Source organism: Buteo buteo, chromosome 5, assembly GCF_964188355.1.
Source record: "Buteo buteo chromosome 5, bButBut1.hap1.1, whole genome shotgun sequence".
Classification (NCBI taxonomy): Eukaryota; Metazoa; Chordata; class Aves; order Accipitriformes; family Accipitridae; genus Buteo; species Buteo buteo.
The window spans coordinates 11,152,378-11,171,079 of NC_134175.1; the positions used below are offsets into that span (position 1 = coordinate 11,152,378).

Consider the following 18,702-nt stretch of genomic DNA (forward strand, 5'->3'; position numbering starts at 1 on the left):
TGCATTTTCTATGGTATTTCTACTCAATCCATCTCCATTAGTATCCTGAGAATCAAAAAATCCGTAGTTTCAGATATGTCACGCTACCTAAGGAAAGAAGACAAAAGAACGTGTGGCTTTTCTTGTTACAAACGAAAGAATTAACTTCAAAAGAATGCGTCACCTGGAGCTGTTTCTCTACAAGTTCTGCCCTCCACCTGATGTTTCCCATAGCCAAATCAATCTAGATTTTTCTTTCTGTGACATTTCCACCTCTTACTAGATGCAGACAAAACCGTGGAAGAAACGCTCGGCAGCAGCGGCTCAAGGAGAGACGGGGGAAAAGAGGAGTTTGCCGCACTTGCGTGACTTTTCTAGAAAGAGCCGCCCAGCGCTGCGCGGAGGTCTCTTCGCTTCATGCCGGTCCTTCCACACGCACGGTTTGTTCTCGCCCAGAGGGGCGAGGACAAAGTCACCGCACGGGAAGGGACGGTGCTAAGCAAACCCTCCACCACAGCCCTGGCTCCCCTCCGGCGGGTCGCTCCCTGCCCGCCTAGGCCTCCGAGGCTGAGGAGGGGGGGCCACGGCCTGGCCTCGGAGACCCGAACCCGGCTCCGGGCTCCCATCTCGGCCGCCCCCTGAGGGGCTTTGCGGGCCCACCGCCGACATGGCGGACGCCGGCCCGAGCTCCCCCTCAGCCCGCGCCGTCGCCTAGGCGATGGGCCGCGCGCTACGAGGCGGGGCCGGGGCGGGGCCTGATTGGTTCCCTTTCCCCCGTCGGGATGGAGGAGGGAGGGGGGACGACGAGGGCGCTGTGGCTATAAATAAACCGCGCTTCCTGATTGGCCGGGGGGAAAATGGTTGCACCACGTGACTCTCCATCTAAAAATTCCAAGATGGCGGATCCCGTCACGGGCTGAGTCCGTTGGTGGCGCGCGCGCCGCGGTCTCCGCGCCGGGGCCATCACCGCACGGCTTCCCCGCCTCGCCCGCCGCCACCCAGGTCAGTACGCGGCGCCCCGCCGCCTCCACCCCGCGCCGGGCCGCCCTGCGCCGCCCCCGGCTGGCCGCGACGCGGCCCCTTTAAGGCCGCGCGCTTTTCTGCCCGCCGGCTTTTAATTGCGGCGGGGCCTCTCCTGGCCGCCGGGTTCTTAAAGGGATCGGCGGCGCGCGGCTCCTTTCCCTCTGCTGCGGCCGTGAAGCGCGGAGGGTTCCGGAGGGGGAGATGATGGGCAGCTGCGGGCGCCAATCGGATTCGTCCGTGCGGCAGTGGCGGGTGGATTTGAGCCATTCGGAGGGTCCTGCTGCGCGCCGATTGGGCGGCGCGCTCGGCGGGGAGGGGCGGCCGCGCGCCATCACTCGGCAGGGGCGTAGCGGCGCGGTGGGCGGGCAGAGGGGGGCGTGACGGGCAGCGCTCCCGCCCATTCAGCGCGCCGGGCCTCCCCGCCGCTCGCGTTTTTGTGAATGAGGCGGGTGGGGCCGGCGCTGCGGAAAGCCCCGCCCCTTCCCTCTCTCGCCCCGCCCCTCCCCTCCCCGGCCGCCGCGGCTCCTCCCCTGCTCCCCCCCCCCGGCCTCCCCCCCCCCCCCGGCGAGCAGCGCCGCCGCCTCGGTGCTGCGCGGGGCTCGGCGGGGAGCGATGCGGGTAGCGGTGAGTGCCGCGGGCGGCGGCCGGGCCGGGGGCTGTGGCGAGGGCGTGGGCCCGGGGACGGCGGGACGCGGGCGCTGGCCGGTGCGGCGGGGCGGGCGCGGCGGCCCTGCGGCGGGGGCGACGCCCGCGGTGGCGGGGCCCTTGCGGCGCCGAGCGGGCCGCGGCCCGGGGTCGGTTCTTCTCCCGCCCCGGGAATAACGTGGGACTTGGGGAAAGTTTCTGTGGGGGCCGGCTGCGCCCGCGGCCCCGCCGGAGCGCGCCTAACGTCGGGGCCGGGGCTGCCTGAGGGGGCAGCGGCTCCCGGGCTGGGCCAGGGAGGTCGTCCCGACCCCCGGGCACCACCCCCCTCCGAAAGAAATCATGAAAAATGGCTTTTTTTTGTAACCAGGAGGAGAAAAGAAGGGGTATTCTCCTCAGCATCCCCGCGCTTTTTGGAAGTTCTGAGATAACGTCGGGCTGCAAGGGAAAATGACAGGTCCGCGCCGAGGCAGGGCTCCGTCCTCGGCCACAGGCTACGGCCTCCCCCCCCCCCCGCCCCAAATACGCCTTTTGGGGAGCTGGTGGTGAATAAAGTGCGTGTGCCGCCTCGAAACGTGAAGCGTTGGTTCGTGCAACGATAAATGGACAACAACAACAGAAAAAAAAAAATTATAGTGCGTTCGGAGGAGCGCAAAGTGAGGTGTTGCTGAGCGGTTGTGTGTGGGTTTTGCTGCAGGAATTTATCAGGAAGGATGCTGTGCAATCCCTCGGCTCCTTAAATGTTATCTTTTGAGTGTTTGTGGCATGGAAGGCAGCATGACATCTTAAGCAAGCAAACGTATTTACATAACAATTATTTGACATTATAGCTCAGTGCCGAGGACCATTTAAAGGGAAGTAAACCTGCCCTTTATTCAAAACACTTGCGTAATTGTTTTGTGCACGCATTTCGTGGTAGTGGAAGGTGGTTTTTTTTTTTGGTGGTTGTTTGCTTGTCAATAGCCTGCTTTGGAAGATTTGCATAAATTAGGCTTGTCACCGTAACCGCTTGTTTTCTGGCCATATGAGTGGATTTCATGTTACAGGCTTGCCTGATATTCCAGACTGGATTACAGGTCTAAAAATGTTCCAAAGAAGTGGGATCTGTGTTGGAAAGGTGTGGGTGGATTCAGGATGTGAAAATCGCTTGTAAATCTGGGATGGGGCCTGTAGCTCAGGGTGGTGGAGCGGGGTATAGGCGCTCTCCGGTGTTCTCCATTTCTCCTCAACAGGGATATCCAGGCAGCTTTATTTTGTGCTTGTTTCCAAAAGCTGTATTCTGTTGTCTTCATAATGCTAATTTGAGACTGAAGAGATGGAGCAAGCATTATCTTGGCCCTCCGTGCTACAGTGAATTTCACCGTTGAGTGAATAATCTCCTTGCCATTGCATTTTGATTTACTGGTATTATGTACTGTCAATAAATGGGACTTGTGCTGTATTCGCTGCCGTCAAAGTGCTTTCAGTTGTTGCCAAAAGCTACCTGGAGTTAATTATCTGAATTGGACTTTTTTTTAACGGCAACGTTTTTTAAAAGCTAAGGAGCTCTGAAGTTTATATAATAATCTGGTTCTTGGCAAGGTTTCTTTTTTTTTTTTTTGTAATGCGGTCTGTCGCGGCACTGAGTTTTAATCGTTTCTGATGTTTCCACCACCGCTGTATGGTGTTTTCAGCCTAAAAGCTGCCATTGTCGCTCCGCAGCCTCTCTGAAAGAGTTAAGAGGGCATTGAATTAAGAAAGCTCAGCTGCTTGTATACAAATATACAGCAATTACAAGGCAACAAAGTTATTGCAGAATCCTACTGTATCCATGGCAACATGTTCACTCAATTACATTTGGAAATGTAAAATGCCACCCAGTTAGAAAGAGTAAGTTTTAGCGATTGCAGATTTTCTGTATAAAGCGAAATGTGTAAGACACGGCTTTCTAGGATTCTATGCTTTTCTTCATGTTTGGATGGCATGTTTTAGCATGTGCCTCTGACAGATTTCCGTTGCTGATATTAAGCTGTGCCCTTGGTTGTCTGAACTTAGGGGGAAAAAAAATAATCCCAGAATCTTTAAATCTTTAAAATTTAACATTGCCATCCTATAATTTTCTTGGTTTTGTTTCAGGACTTGGCTTTAGAAAGCGGACAGATTAGAAAATGCATGAAATGCATTTTGAAAATTACCTCAGAATACCAGAGGAATTTGTCATTTACTTAACGGGATGGAGGCCTGAAAGAAAAGCATATGTATGGCATGAAAGCTTTTATTCCTTTGGGAGGAAATGTTTGTTGAGCAGTCTGTGTTCGTGTAGTGCAATCTCCAACTGACTGTCCTAAAGTAGAAGACGACTGGCAGGTGCGAGCTACTGAGCTTGCGGTCAGCACCAAGAGAAAGCGGTGAAGAAGTTCTTGAGAAGCCCAGGAAGTGTCCATCAGCCCCAGGTTAGGAGATAGCAGGTTGAGTACACCAAGGTCCTGATGTGTGATGCAGGTGAACTCCTTAGTGGAAGTTAGTTTCATTTGTTGCTTGCCTTTTGATGGTGACTTGCTAGCAAAAAGAATAAAAGAAGAAAAAGTAGTTTCGTGTGTTTGTTAATTTTTATGTTGGTCAAGATGCAACTTTCTGCTTTGCTGTGCTCATGTTTCACAGGCAGCGACCCATTAATGCAGAAAAGGGGAAAACAACAATGCACTTAAAACAATTTTTTTTTTTTTTAAACTAGGAGTGATGTGTTTACAGACACCTGAAGATTGATGAACTTCTTCAGAAGTTACCTAGTAACAGGAGCTGATAAAAGATATTTAGGTGGATGCAGATTGCAGTGTCTTGAAGAAAAGATTTTGCCCAGATCTTCAGGGGCTTGAACTCCAGGCTGCCTCCTGAACCCTTGGAGTATCTGGATTGCAAAAAGTTTGCAGGTCCCATGGACCTGTGTTAGATTATGAATGGTTTTGGAAGGAAGCTCTGTCCAACCTGTCAGGTCTTTCTGCTTTCTCCATGAGCAGGTAGCTTGCCTGCCTTGTGGTTTGCATGCTCCTCGAAAGCAGCAGTTTGAGCAAGTGTGACCTGCTCCCATGGTGAGCACTCATTTTTCTCTTTGCCTTCTACCATGGGCAGAGGTGGAAGCACAGGAGCTGCCTCTTTATAGATTGCTGAAAAGGTGGGGTTGATCTCAGTCTTCAACCTTAAATCACGTGTTGAACTGCAAGGGTGAGGAGTAGGACTTGTTAAAAATAAAGGCTGAAATTGAGCAGGAGCCCATGGTTTTAGATTAGACTGACCTCTTAATCTCTCTTTGAAATGGCTTTGTGCTTTCTGGGGGATAGACTTTTTAAAGCCATCTTAAAGTGTATCTGTGGTTCAGAAACTTGCCCTCTAGGATCATTTGTAGGTTTCAGATCTGGGGAATCTACTCTATACGTGAAGGTGCCCAAACACATTTAAAACAAAGTGTCGAGACAAAACCTTGCCACCAAATATATAGTATGTGATAGGATCAAATATTCTAGGCCAAATTTCTTTCATCTTCCAGAGCTGAGAATAGGCAAGAGCTTTTAAAATGGTTTGTTCACAAATGTGTTTATCAAATAACTTGTGCTAAAAGGAGTTAGTATGTTGAGTGTCTCTTAAAACTTATTACACAGCCTTAACTTAAGAAGGGCAAACTGGCAATTTAATGCGGGGTGTTTATGTTCTTGATCAGCTGAATACTGTGCATGCTCCACTGAAAGACTACTGTCTTCATTTTTGGCACTTTTGGATTGCTTGAAGCGTTCCTCTAATGCTTGCATTTCATACCGTACCTTTGTAAGGTCACAGTAACTAGTTGTCTTTGTGTTTTCTCAAGGATAGCATTTGTCTTGTCTGGGTTAAGTGGTGTAAGTGTGTGCTAACGTGATGCTCTCCTCAGGGTTTGAAAACCTGAATCCTCAGTGTCCAGCTGTGCCAGCTTAATCTTGAGGTTAAAACATTTCTTTGGTGTCCTCTTCCAGTTAAAGAAGTGATTGTGTTACACTCCTTGGCATTGTATGTATTTATATTTACTGGAAATAAATACTCCTTGGCATTGTGTGTGTGTGTATATGTATAATATAAACGCCCAAACCCTTGGGACCATATTTTTACTTGTCTTACATCTATGGTTGAGTACACACGGTAATATTACCAGAACAGTTTATTTGCTGAATAGTATCTGTTGCTAGCCTGTTCCAAATGGCAGAGCTTGTCACAAGCCACCAAGAAATATTAATTGAACATATTATTTGGACACTGGTAACGACATGAATTAAATATTTGCCAAGTATTCTTGACTCTTCTTGCTGGCTTCTTTGATGGTGTCATCTACTTCATTGCTCCTCCAGTTCACCTTTAGCTTGTTGCCAGTTATCCTATTGCTTTTCTGTGATCTTTTTTGATCCTGCTACCTAGTCTAGAAGGCCAGCCATTGGGTTCAAATTTTATCAGACTCCTGCTAGAATCCTTTGAGTTTTTGCTTTTGTAGAAGCGTGTTTTACTGGACAAAGAAGCTGACAGGATGTGTCTTATCACTGAATTCAAAATTGCTTTTCAGTTTTGAGTCCACTTCCCTAATGGATAGCTTCTGTTTTCCATTCATTTTTGCTTCCCGGTTCCGCAGGTCCAAGCATACCAATGCTCCAAAGCAATGAAAGGAACCTGGTTCTCCTCAGCTTGCTTGCTGATCTCAGAGGTCTGGGGAGGTGGGGGGGAACCATGAAAATACACGATTTTGTCTCAAATTGTTTAAGCTGAGAAACAGCAGAAACACTAAAGATGCCTGCTTTAATAATTAGAAATGTGGCAATATTGTTAACTATTAAAAGGGGTAAACAGTCTTCTAAAAAATTAAAGTAAAAGCTGTGTGTGGTGGGGGAGGAAATGCGTCTTAGCATTTTGATTTAGATTGTCTCTCATATATGTTGTCTCTATATTTGAGTCCTTGGTTGAGGGAACTCCTCAGACCACTCTAGTAATTAATGCCACTTGCATTTTGATTGTGTTATGCAGAAAACTGAAGTGGGCCAGGTTTACTTTATCCTGCAGTGGACCATGTTGATAAGGCAATATATAACAGATGATTCATGAAGTGATGCTTGTCGTTGCCAGAACTGCTTGAATAGCAAGCAGATTTTGGGCAATGCTTCTTCACCGGAAAGACTTGGGCAGTTTAAACTGAGAGGAGGAGAAGAGACAAATATGCACTGTATTTCTGGCTATCTTAAAGGAGCTGCCTCACAAAATTTAGTAGAAGTTGGGGGGGAGGGTAAGTGGGTAAAATAAGGGGGGTAGAGAAGCAGGAAAGCACACAGAGGTTGCATAATGATGTTGAAAAAGGGAACAATTAGGAAAAGACTGTAAAATCTCTTGGAAAGCTTCTGTGGTTTTCCCTTTGCAAGGAATTACAGTTTGGCCTTCCTCTATAAAAATTCGGGCCTTTTTTTCATGGCATTCATTACTAGACACATCTTGATCAACTTCATTTTTTCTTTTTTTTTTTTTCCCCCTTCATGTTTTCTTATTGGATATTACCTCAGAAGAGTTTGATTAAAATCTGCTTCAAATTGCCATCTACTAGTGCAGAGGAATGTGTGTTGACTTGTGGTCATGGGCATGCTTAGCTGTCTGCCCTCATCAAATGATTGAACCTTTGTTCCTCATACAAGAAGTATTTAAAAACCGAAAAGCTGCAATTTTAAAATTGGATCTTAGGCTAATGAGAAACCTCTTTCTACTTTGGTCAAGATAAGGTTTTGTAATTTTTTTATTTTTTTCTTTTTTCTTTTTTTTTTTTTTTTTTTTTTAACCCTAAGAGTCCTCTGAGACAGCCATTTAGTTTGGTTGAGGACCAGAAAGGAGCCAGAGACGTGTTGGGAGGAGCTGGAGGCTGAAGGCGATGTGTGCAGCTAATGTGGCTTATCCAAGATCCGAGGAACGAAGAGCTCCTTTCTTTGGGGCATCGCTACAGTAGTTTGGACAAATGCATAAGACACGACAAAGTGTTACTCTGGCATTGTGTTGCCCATGAGGTGATGATGTCTGGGAAGACATTTGGCAAGTTTTTCAGCTCTCCATGTTGCAGATACAACTTGCTGAAATGGCAAATTGAAGACTCTGCCTTGGGTACAATCTGGCTGTTGTGTCTGGGTTTGTTGCTGTGTTCACTTTCTTGTTTTCTTTCAAGTTTCATCTCCCATAAACCTTTCCTGGACGTTTGTATCTGTATGTTTTATAACAAGCCAGTAAGCTGTTGGATGAAGAATTGTATTGTAAGGGTTTTGGTTTTTGCAATTATAGGATAAAATAATGTATAGAAGATTAACATCTCAGATTGGGTGCTAGCAGTGTAGCAATGTATTGTTTTAAATGGTCTTTTTAAGTGTGTCCCACTCATTCTGGTGAACACTGACATCCAATTGACCTTAATTCCATTTATCTTTTATGAGTAGTGAAGAATTTTGATATTTCACATGTAGGAAATAATTCACTTTATTAATTTTTCTGAAGAACTGGTGCTTTAATGAGGTGTCTGTCAGTAAGACTTAATTACCCTTAAATTCTGTGAACATTAGTATACTGTGGCTCTTTCTATGTAAAATCAAATTTCATTTGTCAAACGCACGTGATAGCATTAGTTTGCTGATATAATTTGCATTAACTTAAATTTGAGAAATAGCAGTTATTCATAACTGGCCTGTGGCTAGTACTGGTGTGCAAGATTTTGCAGGGTGTTGTACTTGCCTGAACTGGTGCTGCTTTGTCTTCTCTGTGATTGCACGCGAGGACCCTAGTAGGAAGGTATAGTGTCACAGCTGCGTCTGCGCTAATGTCTTTGAGCATTTCATGTTGAATAAGCAGTTATTCAAATCTGCTCTTGTGGATTAAAGGTAGATGAGCACATTACGCTGTTCCTCTTTCCCTTAGCGTTTTCCAAGTTGTCTTCCTGTTTGAGTTTTCATTTTACTTCAATAAAAACCTGTAGCTTTTGCAACGTTATCTTTAGTCAGTTAACATACTTCTACTGTGTTGCATTTTGCTAATATGCTAAAATAGTGTACGTTGCTTTTGCTCAGTAGAAAAATGTTCAGGTTAGTTCTGGTGGTGTGTTGACAAAAATTTGTGTCTTGTGTGCATCGCTGCAAGAAAAGGATCCAAAATGTAAGCCTGAAACAATGAATTAATTCTGTTGTATGCTGTTCCCAACAAGTATTCAGAAAGAGACTGTTGTTCGAAGTATTAGGAAAGTTACATTTTTCCCCATGGGAGCTACAGTTACCTAGTTTTTGTTAGTGTTTGTTCTGGATTCTGTTAAAATCCCAAATACAGGTAGTTCTTGTGGTGAGCAAAAAACCTAGCTTGCCTTTTTTTCTTGCAGGTTCACATAAAATGTAGAGCAGTGAGATTTGATTTTCTGTTCAAATAACGTGCATGAAAGTGAAGTGTTAAGTGAAGAAAAGTTGCACTATTAACACCTTTAAAACGATGAGGATTCTGAAAAATGGAATAGTCTATGAGTTTTAACTTTGCAAGCTTGGTAGCTCAGGGCAGTGAGAAGGGAAAAGTCTCCACTTGGGAAACACAGTGGCAGTGGGGCAGATATTTGTGAATGCTGGCTAATTTGGAAGGAGGTGGGATGAGGTGGAAGATGGGCTATTGGCCTTGACTTCGAATGCATTGGCTCAAACTGCAAACAAGTAAGGATGTGAAGATTATTTAATTCCCAAGGACCAGCGGAAGGGGAAGGCCTGTGGTGCAGACTCTCGGGCCAGATTGGTCCTAGAAGGAGAATTTGTAGGTAAAACTGAGCTTTCCTTCAGGCTGGATTGCCTTTTAGAGCACTGCACAGGTGGAACTCATTTCTTCAGTTCAAATGAAAAAAGAGTTGCTTCTCCAGACAGCATAGACTTTAAAAAAAAAAAAAAATTGCTGTGCCTAGTGCTTTGGCTGAGTCAGGAGGGGACTTCTCCGAGTCATGGTGTGAACAAGGCAGCAGGACTCTGACACAGAGGTTGGCCTTTTGTGGCACAGAAGGATCTACGCCCTCCTGGGAAGCCTGGCTTGTTTCTTTAGATTGTTTACGGAAAAAGGGAGCACAGGCATCTTTCTGGAAAAGCTCAGAAGATACTGGGTCATGTTTCTTGTGGAGGTCTTGTTGGAGGGGATGAACGAAGGCACCTTTTATAAAACTGGAGAGGGCAAGTAAGGTGCAGTTTCTTGCTGCCTTGTGCCACCTTCCCAAGGAGGTGATGCAGTTTTTGAGTATGGTTTGTGCTGCTGGAGGATCTTCAGGAGCAGTGAAAGCAATGGCTCCCTATGATGCTAGCAGGATCTTTGCTGGGCTGGTGCTAAGCACAGCCCTTTCTCGCTCTGTGTGCAACACAGAAAGCCTGGTCTGTTGCTGCTGTTTTCTGCTGTTAAGTCAACAAACCAGCCCCTGGATTTCTGTAAACCTCACCTCTGCTGTAGGTGGTGATTACTGTCACAAATTAACTGAAGTTCTTCAAGTTTAGTGCTGTTGCAGCTGCTCTTACTCAGCGGCAGTGTCATGAAGCAAGGCCCAGATGTGTTTGGTAGTGAGTATGCTCAAAACTTTGTGTCTTGTCTTCATTCTGTGATGAAGAGGCCACACACAGTTAGGTATGTTTGAATATAGTGTCAGATATCCTGCTGAGTAACTGATCCATCCAGTGGACTGGAACAGAAATTGGCTACCATGATCTGCATTTGCATTTCAGTTTCTCCTCACCTACTTGTTGTAAATGAGCCTCCCAAAATAAATTATTTTCCATATGGATTCTGTTGTGCACTTCTACCCAAGACTGATTTTTCTGTTTGAATCTAATGGCAATGCTTTGGTTGGGAGAGAATTTTGTTTCCTTATTTATTTCCCCCAACTCTTACTTGCTGTCAGATCCTGGTGGAGGCTGAAGGATGCATTTGAGTGAAGGCTGCCTCGCATAGGATTTTTAGCTTGGAGGCATAATCAAAGGAGGAGGGAGAGGACTAGAAACGAACAGCAGGGTATTTATTCTGATTGCACGTGGTAGGTATTGAATGCTTCGTTGGGGGTTGTACTCGCCTATCTTTCTATAGGGCTTTTCTTCATCCCTGCAGAAGTCAGCGCTATGCACCGCACTGAAGACAGGCTGCTGCCTCATCTGCTCCCTGTGCCTTCAACGCATCATTTGATGATGGGCTTAATCATAATTGTGAATGAAATCTTAGCCTTAGGAAAAAAACTTCTTTCTCGAAGCTCCACAAAACCTACAAACTTGTGACGGAGAACAGTAATCTGAGTTTTTACATTATACATTATCAAACCTAGCATAATGCAGAAGAGCTTATGTTGATATATGTATTGATGTAATTTCAGGGCAAAGTATAGCTCTGTTGCTGGCTACAGTATACCTTGAAGAAGATGGCCTTGTAAGTTGAAATCTTCTTCATGAGCACATACTGTGAATTGTTGAAAATAGAAAAGAATTCTACTATGCAATTTTATGAGCAATCCATGCTGGTTTTGGGTGGATTTACACAGATTACATGGTCTTGTTCACCTCTGTGCCTGGATGTGGGTATCTTTTGCTGATGTTTCCTGTAGTAGGTTATGCTTTGTAAACAGAAATAGGTGGTGATGAATCAGATTCTTGTGTGTGGTTCGTGACACTGCAAGTGTAGAGAGGTGGTGTTCTGTTTGGGGGGGGTAGGGTGTCAAATCCTCAGTGCAGAAAGCTTGAACACACATGAAAAAACAAAGCACGATCTATTCTTTTGATGAGGAGGTAAATGGTGTGAATCCCTTTTGGGCAATAGTGGGCTGATCTTTGTGAACTGGCTGGTAACCTGGGGGTGGTGGTGTGGGGCAGTTGGGAGAGTGCTGCAGTGAGTGCCCAGGGGTTGGCAGTGGTCCTGGATGGCAGACATATAGCTAGTACCAGCCTTCTATGACCATCAGACTGAAGTGTCCTTGCGTCAATTATTAACAGTATTAGAAATCTCAGCTGAATTCAGTTTGGCACTGAAAGTGTGTTGCTTCTGGTCTTTGCTATAAAAATGCTGGTCTAAAAATAAACTGACGTACAGGGATGCTGAAAGCAGGGGAGCAAATGAAGAACTTGTGCACAGAACATAAGGCAGAGCGCTTGACTGATTGCGGAGATGGTATCACAGAGTAATGCTCACCATGGCGTGAGTGAGGTCAAGGCAGGAAAGTTTTGCACAAGGTAATAATTCCATTGTAAGAGGAGAAGGAAGTAAGAAAGCTGAGACTCTGAGATAGATATCAACCTCTTCAGTAAGCCTGCCGGTGGCTGGACTGCCACACTTCAAAGGGTATGTACCATAAAAGCCCAAATAGCAACCGGGTGAGGAATATTACACTCCACATAGGAAGCCCTGTAGTGTAACAGCTAAACCAGGCTGTGCTTGTGCAGGTCCTGTTAGAAATTGGAGTTAGGACTGCGTAGACAGTATAAAAAAAAATTACATTCATGTTTAATTAGGTATTTACCTCATTTAAAATGGCAGAAAACTCAAGCAACTTGAGATGTGGCCGTTTAATGCTAGAAATGAGAGCATCTTCTTTGCATGGGGCTTATCTCCCTTCCTTGCGAGAAGGATATCCAGTTATTGTATACTTCCCATTCCTAGATCTTCCCAAGTGCCATTATGAATGACATTCCCCACATTCTTTCCTTTGCTGGAAGGAGCTGATCAAGCCATGAGGCTTGGAGGCACACTGGAAGCTGAGAGATAGCCTAAGGACCTAGAGTCTGAGCTTTCTCTTCCCTCTTCCAAGGGTATTCCCAATGTGGTAACCCCCAATCTGACAAGTTTGGTACAGACATCTGATCCTTCTTGCTGCCTTTTTGCCCCAGTAAGAAAAATCTTCAGCGTCTACATTCACTAGAGCAACTTTTAAGAGGAGCATGTTAGGCTATATTTAAATAAAAGGAAAAAAAAAAAGGCAGCATATTCTTGGCAATAATTTAGACTTTCATTGTAAACTGTCTACATTCCCTGGGGGATGAGGTCTCCTTTTGTGAAAATCTGTTCTGGATTCAGTATGTTTGACAATTTCTCTGTATGACTACCTTCAGTTTTGGTGGTGTAAATGAGCAGACAAATGTGTGTGCTTCTAAGTACTCAGATTTTTTTTTTTTTTTTAAATAAATCAAAGTAACCTCTTAAGTATACCGGGGACTGATGAGGCTTGTATTCCTAGTATTGCAACACAAGGTGTTCTCTGTTCTAGACTGTAAATATTTATCTCTTGTCAAAGCAAAGCAGTTACTATTGGGAACTGATCTGGCATGCAAAAAGGTTTTCCTTAAGGAATTTGTTTCCTTTTGTTTACAGTGTTATCATATATTTAAATTCCAGGGCCTCAGTGTATAGCTCTGAGGCTCGTTCTTAACACTGGCAACAAAAATCTAAATTATCAGAGCCTCTGAATACAGATAAGTGAATTCTGAGCATATGCTGTAGCCAACCAGCAAGTGTGGGTGTGAAATTCAAGCAAACACAGGACAAGGTACTAATGTTTTCCTGCAGCTACAGGAGGACTACTAAATGAGAAAGACTGCAAGCTGTGTCACTGGGTGCTTTCTGGGCAGTGGGGAATTAGCTTGGGGTGGCTGTGATGGAAGGAGCATGTATTGAGCACAGGTGTTACACGGTCTGGCATTTTGCAATCGCTTGTCTCTTCTCCTCCTCTTCGTGTGGCTCTTCTCTCCTAGAGCAGGCCCTCACAAATCCTTTCTGTGTCTCCATGTAGCCTCCCTGCCAGCAAACATGCTTTGTCATAACCTTTCTTCAGGAGCTTCAGTGCTGTGAGTTCTGCTGAGTGACTGCTTGTTAAATTGCTGTTATGTTTACCACAGGTATGGAGAGATCTAGGGATGGTTTCCTGCAAATGGTAATATCTGAATCCTCACTGCTGGCTACAGGTCCTGCTTTTGGAGAGTTGTAGGTTGCTTTAATCTCTCTGCAGTGGCTTACGTTTCTGGGTAAATTGTTATATTGTGCCATACGTGGGAGGCTTATTCAGCCTGGAAAGGTCTGATTTTTTTCTTTTTTACATCTTCCTAGCTGTTGTACATACTTCGTTTTTGATACAAGCGATTGCTGAAGTTCTCTGTGCTTGTTAGGTAGCCGACTTCCCTGTGTGTTCTGTCTTAGAAGAGAAGCCAAGGGCTGTCAAGCAGGTGTCCTAGTTGGAGTACATTCTCCGCCCCCCCCCCCCCCCCCCATTAGGAAGCAGGCTCATTGAATGAAATAAGTTACTGAAGCTGAGTTCAGTCCCTGCCGTAGTAGGGAAGAGCTGCTTTTGCTTATAAATGTGCAAAATGCATGGCTCGGGCTATATCCAACACTGGCCTTTGAGCTTGTGTCTCTGATTCAGAGGTGGTAGGCAGATAAGCTGAAGTGAAAATAAAAAGAAATGCTTTCTTTGGCTCTGGTGTTTTAATGTGTATATATTTATTTCACATATATAAATAATTTATATATAGATATTAAATATATTTCATATTGTCATATATATATATTTCTGCTTGGTGTGTGTCTCAAAACTTCAGGGACAACAGATGGAAGTCCAAGTATTGCCTTTTTGAAACAGCTCTCCTGAGTTTTATCATCTGCTATCAAGTCACGTAAACTTTAGTTCTTGCTCTGTAATATCTGTCTTCAGGGATGCATGGTCAATACAGCCTTTATTTTCTCCTCTCTCTGAAGTCTTGTGTGAAATTTGATGTTTGTGGCTTCGGGGCAACAAGCTCTTTCCTGGTTTGTGGAAGGGTTTGTAGCTGGTAGTTGATGCAGCTTTGTCAGGGTGGTTTACAGCTTTATGCAGAGTCTTTTTTACAGTACTTCCAAATTAGAGTACTAAAAGGTAAATGTCCATAGTTATTCATAAATACTGTGATATTCAAAGTGGAGACATTTTTTGAATAGAAACCTTTTTTTCAGTATTTCTTTGAGAAGTAAAGCTGTCTTGGTCAAAGGGAACTACTCTGTATAGTTCCATGCTGGACTTGTCTCTCTTGCTTTAATGCAACATGTTTTAGCAGAATTGAAGTTGTTTTTGAATGTTACTGGCTTCCTGCACTCTTGGTAGAAATGGCTGCCTGTTTGCATGTTTACTGGCTTCTGTGTATCTAGATATGTCAGCAGTCTCTGCTGCTTTTCACTTGATCTTATCTCCCCATTCCATTTCAGGAAAAAATTCTTACAATCTCCTCCCCCCCCCTCCCCCCTTGGAGTGTGCTTTGCATGCAGAGTGTTTTGAGGTAACAGGGAGTCATGTTTGCTTTGCAGTGGCTGCGTACTGTTGCTTGAATTTAAAACTGTTGCTGAAATGTAAATTTTCAGAGACGACTAAAATCCAAAGGAGTTATTTGTCTTTTGTAGTGCACCGTAGCTAGCTTTGCATTTTCACTGACTTCCTACAGAGGACCGCAGTGTTAGCTAGTGGTGGTTGCTAGCATTGGCTATCAGACCATTTTGTTTCCTTTGGCATAATGTAACCTATTAATCATTATGTTCATGGTAACACAAGATGCATCCAGATTAACATTTAAAAACAACAAAACCAAAGATTTTGAAAGTATCTTGTATTCCTTCCTCTTCATTTATTTTAGAGTATTCAAAGTAGCAGGTGAAAAAGTGAAAGGAGATTCTGCACAGCAGAGCTTTGGTGGCTAATGGCAGCTCATCTTGAAAGCTGAGCAATTCCTCCTGGTGTGGTAGCTGAAACTGTTAGCGTGAAGGTTTCAGGAGGGTATGTAGGAGTGTGCAAAGGTGCAAAATCCCCAAACCCAGAAGAGTGAATTAAAGACCCTGAAATTTGGGCTGTGGTGTTTTAAAAATAGAGAGAGAAGGCTGAAGAAGGACAAAACCAGGTTTAAATTACTTTCCTCTTTCAGGGTAGGAATAAAGCAATGTCTTACAGGGAAGAATATTGTGTCTATGCTGTTTAGTGTGTAAAGCCATAAACGGCGGTATAAATTTTAATCTAGATCATAGAAAGTTAACAGAATGTGAATCCTTGCCTAGCTGAGCTAGGGCTCTAAGGCTTCCTTGAGGATACTGAATTGAAGTGTGTCTTTTCAACTGGCGACTGACAGTGTTTTAAAACCTACCTTAACAAACAAACAAACAAAACCTATGGCAGAAAACTGTATCAGTCCTTGAAATATCTCCTGTGTTTTGTGGCTTTACAATCCAGTTTTCTTATTTCAAGGAACAATTCCAATTTGTCTTGCTGTGTTTGTGTTGTGCTAACACGCAAAATGGGCCATATAAAATGTGGTGTAAATCAGAGTGAAGGAAGGGCTCCGTTTACTTTGAGTTAAATAACAGCCCTGGTGTTGGAAGCAACACCTGGTAAGTACACTTTCAAAAGTTTGATGGCCTCTGTCTCTCTAAAGGTAACCTGCAAGTACTTCTTTAAAGGGCTTTGTCCTTTTTTGCTTTGATGGTGTTATAAAACAAATAAAAACCAAGCTCAAACCCCCTCAAGTCTGAGTAATGTCAGTTGTTCCTTCCTTGCTTTTCTTGCTTGTCAGCTGCAAGCTTGAAATATTTGACCAAAGTTTCTAGTTTTTATTAAAAGGTGATGTTTGTCATTAAAATTTAACCCTACTTAGAGGGGTACCACACAGGAATTTACATTTTTCTGATGATTGAGTTAATTTTCTATTCTGGCCAGGTTTGTGGCTCGAGAGTGTGACATGTAATTTAAAAAAGGAGCAAGTGGAAAACCTGGAACCCTTGCGAACATAAACGCATACGCATACGTTTAGCTTCCCATGGGGATTGCTAACCCTTCAGTTACCAGCAGACTCATGCTTGAAGTCTCAGCAGCTTTGGCAGATAAGCCAGGGGCTGAGCAGTGTGCTCAGGACTGCCCTGCATCCCGAGGGGCGATCCTGTGTGCTTCAGGCAGGACCCATGAGCAGCAGGATGGTCCCTGGGGAGCTGGCTGTGCTGCCTGCTGTGCATTCCCTGCGTGATAAACCTCAGCCTGAAAGCAGCGTGTTTTACCAGAGGTGGTTCTCTGGATTTTTCCAAAAGGAAAAAAAACCTGCTAACTAACAAGTTACATATAATTTAAAGAAAAAAATTCTAGCTACCATTTAAATTTTTTTACATGGCAAAAATAACTGTTGACTTAGCTTTTAGTACTCCATCAGTTACCTGAATTTCGATGTTTGACTGCCAGGTCTGTCATGCTGTTACAGGTGTCTGCATCACTTTTCATATGGTGATGATAAGAGGAGAAAAGGTTTCTGCAACAAATAAAAAAAAGTTATATTGCACTTAAAAGGCAAAGTTGTATTTTTTTTTTCTGTTCAATGCAGTATCCTTTATGCTCATATGTAAAATTTGGGTTTAGGTGACGCTGCGGTTAAGATCCTTTGAGCAAGAAGGTACGTGACTACATGATACACTACAATTACACACTGACAAGTTTTTAGCAGCTTAGGAAAAGAGAGGCATGTTAAAAGAAGAAATGGAAGAGTGACACCATAAGTTCATTAGGACTAGGGTCTGGATCACAGTGTTGCTGTGGGAAGTGCAGTGTTTTGGTAATGGTATTAGCAGTCAGTGTAAGACAGAAGTAGTAAAATGTATAAAAATGTAAACTTTGGATCCCATGATGCTAGCTCTTGTGGGTGAGGGTGTGCTGTTGTCTGATGAGCTGGGCAATAGCCAGAGTCAAGAGCGCTTACGTGAGGTCTGCACACTTTCCTGCAGTGTTATTTTGGCAAGCACAGCCCTGGTTCTGTGGGGCATGCTCGTAGGAGGTGGAGTTGAGGAGTGAAAGGGGATGTGTGTATGAATGGTGGTAGCTGGCAGTCGGTTCCTGTCAGTGGCATAATAGGCTACAGTAATAGGTTTTTTTTGTAGGGGGTGTGTGTCATTCTAGATTTAGAAAATGGCATCGGATTGTTCTCAACCAAGTTAGCTTTTCGAACGTTGACAATATGTGTATAAGCCACTTAACTGGGGCATGAAAAAATGTAATAAAGAACCAAGCTAAGTGGTTCTTCCCAGACAGTGTGGCTGGACAAGGCTTGGTGAGCAGGCACGGGTGTGTAGAGGGACCCTTCTGTCTGTAAGGAAGGTGAGTTTGTCTGCTGGATGTGGGGAGATGGAGGTGGTAGAGCAGGTCTGAGATCTTCAGGGGGTGAGCCAGTCCAGCCTCTGAAGCAGTGGGAGAGTCCAGGAGGAAGTTTGCATCATGCTGTATGAGTCTTAACTGATTTCAGTCTGTGCTGTTAGCATGTTAGCATGATAACACTTGTTTTTTTTTTTTTTCTTTTTTCCCTGTGCCAAAAAAATTTGGGTATCCGGGTATTTTGCAGATTAAAATGCACAAACCATTGTAATATCTCTCTGTGTCACTGTTTTGCAGCAAACAGCAGAGGGCTAAATGTCCACTTGAAAATGATGCAACTTGTTTGTGGAGACCTTGAGGCATGTTTCTTTCCAAGAGCATGACAAAGGTCAGAACTTAAAAAGCACTGTGGTGGTAAGTGTGAATGGCAGCACGGTTAACATCATGCAGTGAGCACGGAGTATTTGAGAACATGCATAATTAAGTTTCTGGTTAAACTTCATGCTGGTTAAAACTAGCATTGCAATGTAGTCAGTTCCGAAAGAAACTTGGGGAAATGTTTTACTAGACAAAAGAATTGCACGAGTTATGTGATAGGGTTGCTTTAGCGTTCAGACTAAATTATTTTCTCTTGATAATCAGATAGCATTCAATTAAAAAAAAAAAAGAACTAGACTAACCTTAAACAAAGTTTGTTCTTTAAAAAAAAGTCAATATTCTTTTTCCAAGTTAATGAAGTAATTAACAATGATTGATGACACATGTATTCAGCTGTTTTATGATGGTAGACCAGATGGGTTAGGCACAGCTAGTGACCAGTAATTTTGATTCTTTGTCAGAAGGAACAAGAAGTTCAGATGTGGGCTGTAACAGCTGAAGTACATGAATAGAAAAGGTAGATGTTTTTCTCTCTGCCTTCCCCTACCTAT

The 18,702-nt window shown here is 44.2% G+C and overlaps 1 protein-coding gene across 4 annotated transcripts in view; it reads left to right on the forward strand.

Annotated features, from left to right (window-relative positions):
* Nucleotides 1-877: 877 nt before the first annotated feature.
* HDAC4 (histone deacetylase 4) overlaps nt 878-18,702 on the forward strand; it is a 263,373-nt gene continuing 245,548 nt past the window's right edge. Inside the window, exon 1 of one of the 4 annotated variants that reach the window (XM_075027809.1) lies at nt 878-981. The gene's annotated coding sequence lies outside the window, so the exon portion shown is untranslated. Of the gene's footprint in view, nt 982-1,544; nt 1,627-18,142; nt 18,162-18,702 lie in introns of those variants that run through there. The other 3 variants (XM_075027810.1, XM_075027813.1, XM_075027811.1) reach the window with 3 other exon arrangements.